We start from the raw sequence: 14,531 nt of genomic DNA, 5'->3' as shown, positions 1-14,531 counted from the left end.
AAAAAACCCAAAAGGACCAAACATGACACCTTCAGTAAAGGCATCTCTAAAAGTTAATATTTGGATGTCAGCAAGAATAGAAAGTTTGTATTAAAAACAAACATTTCACAAAAAACCTGGCACCTTTGGTAATACAATGGTTTTCATTTGTATTTCACTGACCTCAGAGAATGAAATTCTATTCATAAAGCAGTTTACAGAACACATTTGGGCCCCATCAGTAATATTAAATTAATCACAAAATGAAATTATTTAGCCACAAAACAGTTTTGTCTTGGGTGAGGTAGATTCAGATTCTGATCTCATTTACAATGGTTTTACATCAGTGTAATTTGATTTCGCTGAAGCCTATGCTGTATAAAAGAGACGAGAACATGGCTCATATTTTCTGCATGGTCATAAATTGCACACAATTGAAAAAAAAGAGGAATTTCTACTCTGGGAAGAAATCCATGCAAATGTATTTTGGTAAAATTGGTCAGACTGTTTAGTGTGCTATTTATATTTTTTATAAACTTAGCTCCTACCAGAAAAGATGCTAGATTTCCAGTGCAAACAACTCAAAATGAGTCAGGTGATTCAGTTCTCTTAAGGATTCTTAGGAGAAAATAGAAAAAAGTAATCTAGAGAATTTCTGAAACCAGAGCATCTTAATTAGATAACGTCACTTTAGGATATTTGTATTTGTTCAGTCCAGTGTTACTCAGGTATTTATCAGTAGTTAGAATAGAAAAGCAAGGTAGAAGAGGATCCCTAAGCTGTTGCAAAGCATCTTACTGGGACCAGTCTAAATCATGTTATTTGCATGAGACAGAGAAGAATGGTTATGCTATCTGTGCTGAATAGCTCCTTAAGGTTTTTCCACATTTTAGCCAGCTCTAGCCACATTTTAGCCACGTTTTTTGCCTCTGGTTTTTTTTGTTTGTTTGGTTGGTTGGTTGGTTGGTTTTTCTGTTGTTTGTTTGTTTTTTTTTTCCTAACCAGAAGACATGTAAGTACTTCTGAAGAAATCTCTATTGTTGCTTCCATAAAAAAAAAGCTTCCCAGCTAGTAGAATATAAGTGGCTACCTGGTTCCCTTGCACCAAAGGCTGTAAGTTGCAAGATCCTACAAAGCCATCCAAAAGAGTGCAGGCTTGTCTCCTCCTTTCTTCTCTCGTGGAGACAAGGAGTATCCTCTTGGGTGCTTTTCAGCTAAGAAATATGCTTCTGCACATACCTCTGCATGATGCAACAGGAGGTCAGAGATCAGATCCTCTAATCTGTCATGCATATATACATAACTACATTCAATGGGATCTTGGTTAGATTTTAGAAAAAAAATACTTTGGACAGAAGGAAAAAAAATCATTACTTCCTGTGAATTGTTTTCCTATGTAAGGGAATAAGAATCGCTAAACATGCATGTAGCTTGGCTGTGATTCTACCTTTGGGAGCACTGCATAGCAAATTACTAGCTCCCCTCTAGCTCAACATCCTGTGTCAACTCCATAGTTCCGTCCTTGTCCATCCAGCCACCACAGATGACTCAGAGAAGAAAGGGCTTTCAGATTACTACAGAGCTACAAGCACCTGACCACCATCATGTTGTTTCAATGTCTCCTCTTTATTGCATTAGGAAACTCTACCCTCCGCTCCCTTTGCTGCCCATACACATGTGCGCCCATATACCTGGAGCATCAGCTGCTGTGGTGCCCATGAGTGGGACATGGATGTGGTGGGACATGGATATCCCCTTTCCCTGCCAGCACCTTATTCACCACAGTGAATTTCTCTGCAGGAATCAGCCTCAAATCCTCTTCTGGATCTGGCCTGCAATCTCCCTTGGTCAGCTTCATCTCCCTAACAGGGAGCAGAGGTCGCAGCAGGACAAATCCACCAGCATCCCCAGGATGCTCAGAATGCAGTGGCAGGGGATATTACAGCACCTTGGATTGGTTCGTAGTCTGAGTGCACTTCAGATGAATTGTGAAAAGGGGTAGCTCCTGCCATTTTGTTGAGTACTGAAGTGCTTCTGTGGTCGCCGGCGTGCCTATCCAAATGGTAAATATTTCCTGAACTGGCAATCGCATAACAAATACAATATTAGACACCAATAGAAAGTGTGGAGTTTGATGTAAGAATTTTCTGTTTAAATTAAAATTGATCTAGACTTAGAAACACTGCCTGTTCAATGAAAACATCCTTATGTGACTCAGATCAACAATGTGCAGAAGAGAGTTTCCCTTTCTACTAAGGAAGCAGAAATTTAAAAAGCACAGAGATGACTATTTGGATTAAAAGCAAAAGAAACCCTTCCATTTATACGTCATCTCCTTTTTTGATAATCTAGAACAACATTTTCAGGGGAAAAAGGGACTCTACTAAAGGATTTAGGGCTCCAGCTTGGCCGTATACTAAGGTCTTCATTAATGTGATGTAAAAATAATCAAGTATACTTGCTGCAGTTTCATGCTTATGGGTAATTTGTGTTGCATTATTATTTTAGAAATTAGATGGAATGTGTAAGAACTCTAAGAATGTTGGAGAGGAACTAAGAGAATATTATTTCTTAAATATAGGTGAAACAAAAAAAAAATTTGTATCCTTAATGAAGCAGAACAGCTTATACAGTAAGATTCTACTCTACGTGAATAAGGGTAATAAAATGAGAGATTTTTAAAAATGGAAAATGGAAGAAAATTTGTCTGAAGAGGAAAATAACTTCCAACAGCTATTTAGCTGGAGGAATAACCTACAAACTCATAGTGCAGAAAGAGGCCTGGGGGATATTAGATAGCAAATTGTACCTGAGCCTGTAATGTGCTGTGCCTACAAAATAGCACCTGCTTGCGGGTCTGTGCTTTGCAAATGCAGAGATGAGTGGCCAAAGAACAGAGAGGTAAGTCATCTTCTGTTGTCGCTCTGCCACAGGCATACGGAAACCTGACCCCGTTTCTTGGTGCTGTGTTCCCAGAAGTGTGGTGATGAATGGGAAGGAGAGAGTTCAGGAAAAGACATAGAAAATCTTGAAGCAAACAACTTATTATAAAAAATGAAAATAAATTGAGAAATAAAATAATTTGACAGTGAGATGCCTTGAGAGCAGGTGGTGGGCATAAAAGATGGTGGTTTACAAATATTTGCTGGTTAAATTGAAGAGTAAATACTCTCATTGTACTATATAAATATTTCTGGGGAAGGGTAAACAAATCGATGGAGTGACAAATATTCCAATTTATAAAGCAACATTTACCTTACAGATATCATAGGGTAAATATTTTTGAAGTGTAAATATTCCAAAGAAAAATATTATTCTGTGCTCTACATAGACAGTAGCTAGAACCAAATGAATTAAATAAAATCTTTCTTTTAAGATTAGTCCATCGTATGGCCTTGTGGTTTTTAAAAACATACGTGATATTTTTGCATATAAGAAAAGCCTTGCTGGGCCCTTTGGAAGGGAAAATATTGCACACACATTACCATCACAATCAGTTATTATCCTCTTTTCTTCTTCACTACATGGAGGACAAGGTTCACCATATTCTAACAAGCTTCTTTCCTAAGTTTCCTCCTGTAACTATATTACAGGCAAGGAGTTACACGCTGTGTTATCCATGCTGCTTATTTTACTTTCTAGGCTGCCTCTCCATTTCAAGATAGTTCTTCCAGTTTACCCAGAGGCAAAATTTTCAGATGCCTTCCTAAGTTTCTACTGTTTCAGCATCTCTCAAATTTTCAAAAGCATTCCTACCTTATTAAGTATGCTTACTGCTAATTGAGTCCCTACAAATGCAGCCACGTTTCCTTCCACTGGCATGTCACTATTAATGGATGCCACATCTTGTTGAAGACCTCCAGCGACTTGTACAGCTCCTTCTACTGACTCTGCAATCTGCTGTTTGCAGGCTGTAATGCAGTGGTTTGATAGTCACTGCTGATGACTTAGTCTTTGTCAGGGCAATCAAATCAATGCCATCACATGTGGTTTCCTCTCACACTCATCATCTCATCTTTCATTGTTCCTGCTTTAGAAGACTATAATTTTGGCTATGATATGCAATGTGACTTTTCCTGTTCAAGGAATAGCAGCTGTTTGGCCTCACGCTTAGTTCACCTAAGGTGAGAGGGAGAGGAAGTCTCCCTAGCAGCAAAGAGTCGTCTCTGAGAAGCAGGAGATGAATGCCTACCAGGACCTCTAAAGTCAAACTCAACAAAGAATTTTAAACAGTTTTTTAGTGGGAAGCAATCTAGACTTGGCAAGGTAGAGGGGCTTGAGGAACTATATATATGTTTTCAATTTCTAACATCTATGATTCTATTATACGATGACTAATCTCACCTTGCTTTAATGTTCTCTCCTGTAACCTGTTCCATGTACTTATTGCCCTTTCAGTAATGCAATTATCTGAGAATCAATGGCCATCTCATCCATACTAAACACTGCAGTGGGATAAACTACGTTATTTCTAAAACATCTGCAATAATGGATTGTGAAGTCTAGAGCTGAGTATCTCCAGTCTGCATGAGTTCTGCCTCTTAATTCCATTTGTCTTATTTTCAATTAAATCACCAGTGTGTGAACAGGGGTGCCAGAGGATAGAAAGGGAAAAAAGTGGAGAAAAAATACAGATATTAAAGGAATATAGAAGCATTTTATGAACCAGGTGAACATGGAATTAGAAGTGAAACAGGTAAGGAAAAGAAAATAAAATAAGTGTGAAAAAAATAAAAAACCCTTGTCACTGAAGCAGGTACACTCACTGGATATTAACAGTGGGATATAGAACTTCCATTTTGATTTATTTGAATCAAGTCTATGGTATGGATATACTGACTAAAAACTATTTAGATTTTGATTGCTAGACACTGCAAGAAATTTGTTGATGACTTTCCAGTTTTTGCTGGACAGATGTTACAGACGCATCACAAACCCCACCATCATCATAATTGGTAGCCTTGTTGACAAGCTTCAAAGAGATGCCAAATCATGAATAGTTGTGGAGACTCAGCTGCCCAAACTTAAAATCTTTAATGCATTTTGTCATGTATAATTGTGCAACAGAGGTGCCAGGGAAGTGCTATCTATATCAAGTTAAATGCTAGCAGAACCTAAAGGCCTGGAAAAAAAGGACCAGATCAGATGACCTTATAAATGCTGCACAGGAGGTGGGATGGAGCCAAAAATGCAGAGGGATGGAGCAAGAGAGAGAGTACTTTGAAGGAAAATTCTTTACCAGAAATATATCCCTACACTATTTTAGCTTTCTCTGCTGATAAAAGGTCCCATTGTATTTCTTTGATATATCACAGGATGAAATATCCACCCATGGAATGCAATTCAGATAAGTTTGAGTAGGCAAGAGAGAAAAAAAATTCAGGATTAAAGTCCCAGAAGGAGAAAGGAGCAAAGTTCTCCAAACACAAATGATGGCAAAGGACTCTACAATAGACATGAGCAACGTCAAAAAATGTTGATTAAAGTACTGCTCTTAAACACATCAAAAAGATTAAAAGAGCAAGTTAAGGACAGAAGAAATGATGGCAGAAATAGAGGATAAAGCAAGAGAGAGGGAAAAATACAGATCGGTATAATGGAAAAGGAAAGTCACAAAGAGGGAAAATCTAACCAACGGAAAACAATAAATCATTTATATTCAGTGTTGGTTTTTTTTGTTTGTTTGTTGTTTGTTTTTTTTTTTTCAGCCTGTTGCCATGTACCTTTCCTGGCCAGACTGTGCAAAGGTACTGCTTGCTGCTGCACCTCTTGTTGCTATGCTGTTTCTTCTTCAATGTAAAAATATTGTTGAAATCCCACTGCCACTACTTCACAAGGATTGCTCATGCTATCACCAGTGTTGCCTAATTGATAAATGCTCTCAGAATGTTAATGGACAAGTAATGTATGTAGGAGAGCCCATTTTGTAGATTAGATTTCTTAATGGACTTTCTGGAAGCATGAGAAGTAATTAATCTCCACAGTAACGTACTGTCACCTGCTGCTGTGGTTTTCAAAATGTCTTTTACCAGCATAGCACTTTTTGTTTGTACAGTGGTGTGTCCATTTGCTTTCCGAATAGTGTGTGTGGGGGGGGAAGTTGTGAGATGTGGAACTTTTCTTACTGTTGCTTCTGTAGGAAGAGAGATCCACAGTTCCACACAGAATATGCAAAATTCCTTCCATAGGTTATATCAAGTCTTCAGTAGCTTTCATCCCATTCTTTGCAATTTTCCTGGTGACTTCATAGATGAAAAAAATTTCTTTCCTCTCCAGTGTGTGACAGTCCAGTCTCTACAGTCATGTAATTCCTGAAGCTCTCACCAAAGAGAATCCAGAGATCATGGTTTTGGCTTGAAGATAAGTAAAAACCTAACTTTGTGATCACCTGCTGAATTCAATGTGAGTTTACAGTTTTACAGGACTTTCAAAAAACAGCCCAGTAGTTTAGACTTAGTACAAGAGATACGTTGGAAAACTTTTGTGTTTCATAAATTATTTGAAATTACTTCAATAAGTTAAAAAATAATTCTGTGGTTCTTTCTGATGTTGTTCTGATCTCTAGTTTGTGAAACTGTAAAGTTTGCTAGTGTACGTGTAGCACTTGTGGAGTTGGAGGCATTTGGCTATTCTTGGAATTGTCTCTGTGCCACATGTTTTTAGTGTACTACAAAAGTTCTGTTGATCCTTTCAAACAGGAATACCATTTGGCATATTTGTGTTTTCAGATGGGAGAGAAGAAATATGGAGCCAAATAGAGTTATGAATACTGAGCCAATGTTGTTCTGGACTGGTTTGTCTTTTTTTTTAATTAAAAAAAAGAAAAAGAGAAGAAAGATTAACTTCTAAATCATATTTTTGCATTACTATCCAACTAAATAAGACCTTTTTTTTTACTATTCAGAATGGAATAAAGTTGTGACAAATAGAGATTGGAAAATAGAGAATAGAACTTCCAAAATAGAATAAAATATGGAATATTGAATGTTTTTAGTGAGTCCTGACATGATAGTTATTGTTGAAAAATAAGCTGAGGCAGGAGGCCAAAATGAATACATTGGTTTAGGATAACAGTTACATAAGAAGAAACCTCACTTGAATAGTTATCCTGTTTTCCTATGGAGATTAAGGCTCATGCAATGATAATGTCTATGTGCATCTGCCACCACACACTTTTGGACACCCCCTCCCCCAGTAGGTTTTAAACCGTTCGCAAATTCTAACATTTGCTGGTAAAGGGTAGAAGCCTCAGAGATGGATCATTAAGCACTGAAGAACATAATAGTACTTAGGAGATGGACCAGAGGAGAGAGACCTCCACAGGAGCAGCTGTAGCAGAAGCTTCTACCTTGATAGACAGAAGCAAATCTGCATACAAGCAAGGCCTGTGTCTTCCTGTGGGGAATCCCCTAGATGTCTCCCTGGGACACACCAAAGTCTGTGAAACATGAGGCTCATCTCATGAAAAAGAGATTCTTTACCTCATGGAAATGCTTGCTAAGGATCCAAGCTGGGTTCAGAATGGATTACAGGGTAAAAAAAAACAAACATCCTTTTGTCTCTGTTGTTGTTTAGATTTGAGTGCAAAGTTTTGACTGCCGCCATTTCAACATTACTTGATACATAATGAGTTAATTAATAAATGACAGCCATTTGTAAAATTAAATTTCTTTTCTTTACAGTGCTGGACAGGGATACAATTTTAAAATGGGTTTATTTTTAATTTTCAACTTAGTCTTGCCTGTTTGGAAAAATATGCTTGCAGCTAATGACAAGGGTCGAACTGTTGCCCTGTTAGCCTTTATTGACATGAAGCCATCTAATGACTTGCTGGCTTTCTTAATGGAGAGGACAGGAAAGTTCCTTGCCATTATTGTGAGAAGTGATGTTTTGCACAGTGTAAGGTAAGCAAAGAGCAGCTTTCAGCAGAGATGCATTTAGAGACCTTTTTCTGGGTCAAGAAAAAAGATTGAGCTTGAGTGTGTATGTTTTAAGCAGAAAAAGGACAAGTTCACATCTGTTCTACGGTAAATTATAGGGAGGGAACCTGCTGCCTGGGGTCTAAGTGTATTTCTGTCTTGTTTTCTCAGTTACTGCATAGAGATCTTGGCAACTGATAGATCAGTCATCAACTGTGTGAGAGATACTGTGTGAGAGATTTGTGCTTGCCCCTTGCAGATTAAGAACCTGTGTTACAGGTGGAGTAACACTTCTGCTGGGACTCCTGGCACTTGAATATGGGTTAGGTGAAAGAAGTAAGCTTTTTTGCTCTTTACTCTGGAAAGGATCTGATGAAAACACCAATCCTCCTCTTCCAAGATCAACATTTTTACTAGAATTCCCCTTCTGTGCTGTCTTTGTTTTCAATAGACCTTTTCTCTCTGCAGCCTTTAGGAATAAGGAGCAGGAAGAATAGGAACAAAGGAGAAGACCTTCACTCCTTTTTTTAAAAAGAACACCACATACACAAATCTCATGCGTGTATGATCCCAAAATGCAAATAATGTGCTGAATTTGAAAGCTGTTAATGTTTGAGTAGCAATACCATTTGTGCACACAGCTATTCCATTTTGGGAACACAGCATTACATATTCTGAATTTATTTGGAATCCCTTGCCACACTTAGCTTTGTCTAGTAATAAGTATACCTCAGAAGTGGTTTCTTTTTTGCATTGGGTGTATTCTTTGTGACTGAGTCTTATGGCCTGGTTTGACAAACATTTCTTCCAGACAAAATGACAGCTTACACACTCTCCCAGTATTGCATGCTATTTTTTTCTAGTCCAAATCTTTCTCAGAGTGCAAATATTTTTCTGGGGCAAGACAGTGAAACAGACTGAGAAACCAGGAAAAAGGTTAGTTTTTAACCCATTCCCCAGTCTACTTCACCATACAGGCCCCAAACTGGCTTAGCTGAGCAGTACAAAATTTGGGATGAGCATCCAGGGGTTATTTAACCTAGCGAAGAAATGCTCATAACACTGTGGATATGGGATAATTTCACTGCCCTGAGACTAAAAAGCTGGATCAACATCTTGTGATATTTAATTCTGAGGACAAAGTAATTTCTCCCATCTTCTATGAGATTGTACATGGCTAAGTGTGATCCTGAACAGGGCACATCTCATCTCTGTGATTTAATTTACCTGCCTACAATAGGGATAATATATACATATCCATTTCAGAGATGATCTCTAGTTATTTTTTGTAAACAATCTTGCAGACAAAAAGCACTGTATAATTGCTAAGTAAGTACATTTTCCCTGAGATTCTGAAATGAGCATTCAGATGTGTAGTAAAATATTAACTTGTACTCTGTGTGGAGAATGACACTGTTCAGGGGAACTGGCATGAGCCTTTTCGAACTAGCTGGTTGACAACACAAGTTGGTCTTGTATTATATGGTGCTGAGGAGTTAGCCCTCAGACAATGTGGGATGACTTGGCTCTGAGTGATGGGGAACAAGACATTGAATGAAGCTGTTAAAACTCCCACCAGAGCTGAAAATTTTCTGTAACATGGAAGAGAACTGGGAAAGGCTAAAACAGTGTTTCATTCTCAGACTGTAAGTAATAACAGTCAAGAAAAAAAAAACAGACAGAAAAGAAAGCTTTATTTTTGGTGATAGCTTGTCCTTAAGCAGCTTTCTGTTAACTTAGGCAGAAGTTGTTGAAAGTGAAATTGTAGTATTGACATTTGAGTACTGTACTCTGTAGATATAAAATATGAGAATGATGTGAGTGCATGAAAACAAGCTGAGAGCAGCAGATCAACCACAAGGTTTGCATATTTGACAGTTTTAACTGAGCTTCTGGTAAAAGACTAGATTTTGAGAGGGGAGTAAATATCTTGGAAGATTTCTAGCCTTTTAAGAGTTAATTTTTCATAAGAAATTGGCATTTGCTTAACCAAAAAAAAAAAAACTCAGGCCAAAACAATTTTTATCAGAGGTGGATAAAGAAAGCACTTTAAGGCATACTGCTCTGTATGCCTCACTGTATATCTCAGTGGAGATAAAGGTGCCAAATTTGGGGCTATGATAGTTAATCACCATGGAAGAGAGAATGGAAACTTAGAGTTTGGGTGAATAAAAACCATGTAAATGGCAAAAGCATTTGCATTAGAACTGCAGGTGATAAAGTAGACATGAAAAACAACACTTGTCTCAGGTGGTTTCATCAAAAAAAAAGTATTGTCTTAGAATTAAAACAATGGAATCATCCAAGGAAAAATAAGTGACCAAAAGATCTCAACTTGTCCTTAGCTCAGGATTTACGATAGTTTCTGTTCTCATAGAGTTGAAACAAAAGCAAAAGATGTACAGAAAATAATTGTTCTGGGCATGCTAAAGAAGATCCAGTAGAGCTAGTAAGCCCTGTGTTCACTGGAGGGAAAAGTACTGCATCCCTTTACCTTAGTAAGGAAACAAACCAGTGAAGTACGTATATAAAAAGGAATTAATTTCCATTTCCTGTAAGGCAGTCGTTTTCAGAAAGGTAGCTGACATATTGAAAGCAATAAAGCAGGTCGTATCAGCAAGGCTTTTTCCTTGTTTTGCCATAGTATTGCTGTTTAGCATTTCAAATACTTTACAGGGAAATAGCAAACCTCTGTGATTGTACATAAGGATGCAGATAGGACTTAATCTGTGGAAAAGCATATCTGAGAGAAAAGTGGACATAGAGAAGTATACACATATTTGATTAAAAAAACTTGTCCACATCCCTTTAAAATGTGGGCTGTGATCACCAGAGCTACAAAATAAAATCGTGTAAAAAAGTAATTAAGAGATAGCACAGGGTGGCTGACATAGCCTGTTCTTCACCACTATAACCAAAGTACTGCTAGATAGGTGTTATTTAAAGGCCACAGGATGATGAACACTAAGATGTTGCAGAAAGCTTTATTAAAAGGATATATGAAGGTCAGGAAAGTACTGAAAGATCTCAGAATAGTGAAGGATATTTGATACTCTCACCTTATGAATCATCATTAAGAAAACAGTAGTTTTCAGTCCATCGTATATGCCAGAAGTCAAATATGACTCAAATATAAGGATCAAGGTTAGTGGCAACAGGTGGGAGAAAGCTGCCTAAAGTGAAATAGACCTAGAGCTATGGAAGTGTGGAGGTTTAGCCCGGATCACCACACAGTTTCTTATTCACCCTGCCCCTACCTAGTGGGACAGGGGAGAGAAATTGGGAAGAAAGGAAAACTCGTGGGTTGAGATAAAAACAGTTTACTGAAAATACTAAAAACTACAAAGCTAACAGGATATAAGGATATTAATATATACAAAATATACAAAATGAACAAGATACAATTTCTCACCACCCGATGTCCGAATGACCGACGCAGCCCGTCCTGAGCAGCGATCACAGGAACAACACCGAGCAGCAAGCAAAGGGGGAGAGCAAGCTAGCAAGGTAGAGGGAACGATGCCAGCAAGCAAGAGAGAAGAAAGGATGCCAAAGGGTGCCCAAACGGATACCCGACAAGGAAAGGAATAACTGAAAATGATGCCCCCTCCCATGGGCAACCCCCACTTATATACTGAGCATGACGTTTATGGCATGGAATACTCTCTTTGGCCAGTTTGGATCAATTATTCTGTCTGTCTTTTGCCCAGCTTCCCGCATCTGCACGTTAACGAGACTTGGAAAGCCAGACAGTGTCCTTGGTCTCATTCACAACAACTCGTATCATCAGAATGTTTTTATCAACATTCTTCACACACAAAATCCAAAACACACCAGCTACTGAGAAGAAAATTAACTCCATCCCTGCTGAAACCAGGACAGGAAGGATATAAAAATTCCACAAGTCTGAGCTAGACTTTGTTTGTGCGTATTGACAGTTATGGATTGTCGTAGTTCAGCCCCGATCGGACCAGACTACGCAGTCTCTCTCTCACTCCCCCCACCTTCCGAGAGAACAGGGAGAGAAAATATAAGGAAAAACGACTCGAGGTTTGAGATAAGGACAGGGAGAAATCCTTAAAGTTACCGTCACGGGCAAAACAGACTCGACTTGGGGAAAACTATTCATTTATTACTACAAACAGCAGGATAATGAGACAGAGAACAAGATAACCTCCATCCACCCCTCCCTCTTCCCAAGCTTAACATTATCTCTACTACCTTCCCCTCCTGAGCGGCACAGGGGGGAAGAGGGAATGGGGGTTGCGGTCAGTTCATCATACGTTGTTTCACGCTGCTTCTTCATGGTCGGGGGAAGAACTCCTCACATTCCTCCCCTGCTCCAGCGTGGGGTCCCTCCCACGGGCCACAGTCCTTTGTGGAACTGCTCCGGCGTGGGTGATCTCTTCCACGGAGTTCAGTCTCTCCAGAACAGCTGTCCCAGCGGGCCCTCCACGGGCCACAGCTGCCTTCAGGCATCCACCTCCCCCGGTACGGAGTCCTTCACGGGCTCCAAGTGGATCTCTGCTCCTCCGTGGACCTCCATGGGCTGCAGGGGGACAACCTGCTCCACCATGGTCGTCACCACAGGCTGCAGGGGAATCTTGGCCAGGAGCCGCATTACTCCTCCCCCTCCTTCTGAACTGACCTTGGCGTCTGCAGCCGTTCCTCACAACAGGCTGGTAGGTGTCTCTCAGGATCTTTTTTACATCTCATTCACTTCTCATCTCCTCTCCACTTCTTGCAGCCGGGCTGGACCGAGTCGGGCCCAGTCGGCTGCCTGGCGAGAGGCCAGAGGGTGAGGCCTGCAAGGCCCATGAGGCCTGCGCCTCCCCCTCTGCGCCTCTGCCCCCGCTCAGCTTCTTCACATCTTCTCTTCTCTCTCTTTTTTTTTCTGTTTTCCCATTCTTAAATACGTTATCGCAGAGGCGTCATCACGAGACATTCTGCTACCAATCGGCTCGGCCTTGGCCAGCAGTGGGTCCGCACTAGGCCTGGCCAAGTCCCCTGAACAAAGGGGAGCGACTTCTAGCAGTTTCCTACAGAAGCTACCACCTTAGGCCCCCCCTACTAAACAAAACCACAACATGGATAAATGTGTATGATCTCACAAATGCTATACACTGTTACAATTACTTAAAACTGAGTTCCCATTTTAACCTCCAAAAGGTCAACTCAAAGGTCTCCAAAGCAGTAGTCACTTTCTCTCTTGTAAGGCAACAATTAGAAACAACCTTTTGAGAATGTGTTTTCAGATGCCAGGTAATCAAAGCTTAGTTGTGCATAGATACAGCATTTTTTTTTTCTTTCTTTCTTTTTTTTTTTCACAAGAACGAATGAAAATAATTACTTTAAAGTACTCACTCATGAGAATAAGTCTGCTCATCAGTCTAATTGCAAGCAGACACTGTCTTTCCATCACAATAAATTCAGAATGGTTCATTAGCTTCTATAAGTGGATGAAATGGATCATCTTGTTAACATTTACATTGTTTTAAATGGCTGATTTTGCTACGTATGTGTTGGAATTTGCAATATACCTGTACAACAAAAATAATTAATTAAGGAAGTGTTTGGAAGACAATGCAGAGAGGGAAAGCTAATATTTCGTGCAGAACCCAGATCTACATCTTGACTGAAAGCTGAGAGGTGGTTTAAACAAATATGGCTTTGAGTATGAAGGTGTTGAATTATCAGCACTCTCCTGAACTGCAAAAACTTGCTAAGTTGCAGTAAATCAGTTGTTTTTAGTCACAGAAAGGGATGTGTATGAGAAAAAAAAAATAGGGAAACTGCTTTTAGTATTTTCATTATGATCACAAAAACCACCCTTGAAGATACAGAGCTCTCCTGGCATTTATATCCTAGACAGAAGTGTTCCAGCCCTAGAGTAACTGTTGCTACCTAACAGGAAGGATGTGGTCATTATTTTGTTTTATCAGCTTTTCTTTCTCTCCATTTTGCAGGGATTTAAACACACTGTGATCTCACTGAACCCTTCAATCCATTTCCCTGGCTGAGGCTGGCAGTATAGTCTGTGGATCTGATGGGAGGATTTTATCATGGACCTGGCTCTGCACGTAAATTAGGGACCCTAACTAGAGAAGGACAAGGAGAGAGGAATAGTGTAATATCTGAAAAAGAAATAGGAAGCACCTCAACTCTGATTCTCTTCTTTCTTACTTTATCTTTCCTAAGAGTAACTTTATTGACTTAACTGATTTTTTTAATTTTTTTTTTTTTATCTGTATGTCTGAGAAAGAAGAGTCAAGGTCATTGTTTCCAATTTATACCTTAAGACTCTAACTTTTGCCATAGATACAGGATGCTAGTTTATTATTTATTTTGGAAGATAATCCCTGATCATTGTAAACTCAGAATACAATATAGCTCACTTATGACAGAGTAAGGTTAGTTTGGGGATTAAGTTTTTCCCTATTACATTGCTAAAGCTCACATATTTGATTCTGTTCCATAGCTCTATCACCTAGACTGATTGATATTTTCACATCAAGCAGGCAAAACTGCCACTCAGGTTTAAAATAAAGAAATAAAGATATTTCTCTTTCTGGTCTTATCTCCCTGCAGCTCCCTCCTGGCTTCCAGTCTGTTTTGATCCAATCTACTCTGAGG

The sequence above is a fragment of the Chlamydotis macqueenii genome, chromosome 1 (assembly GCF_036417535.1).
Source record: "Chlamydotis macqueenii isolate bChlMac1 chromosome 1, bChlMac1.mat, whole genome shotgun sequence".
In the NCBI taxonomy this organism is placed as follows: domain Eukaryota; kingdom Metazoa; phylum Chordata; class Aves; order Otidiformes; family Otididae; genus Chlamydotis; species Chlamydotis macqueenii.
The sequence above is the reverse complement of the archived record's forward strand: the minus strand, read 5'-3'. Positions refer to the sequence as shown.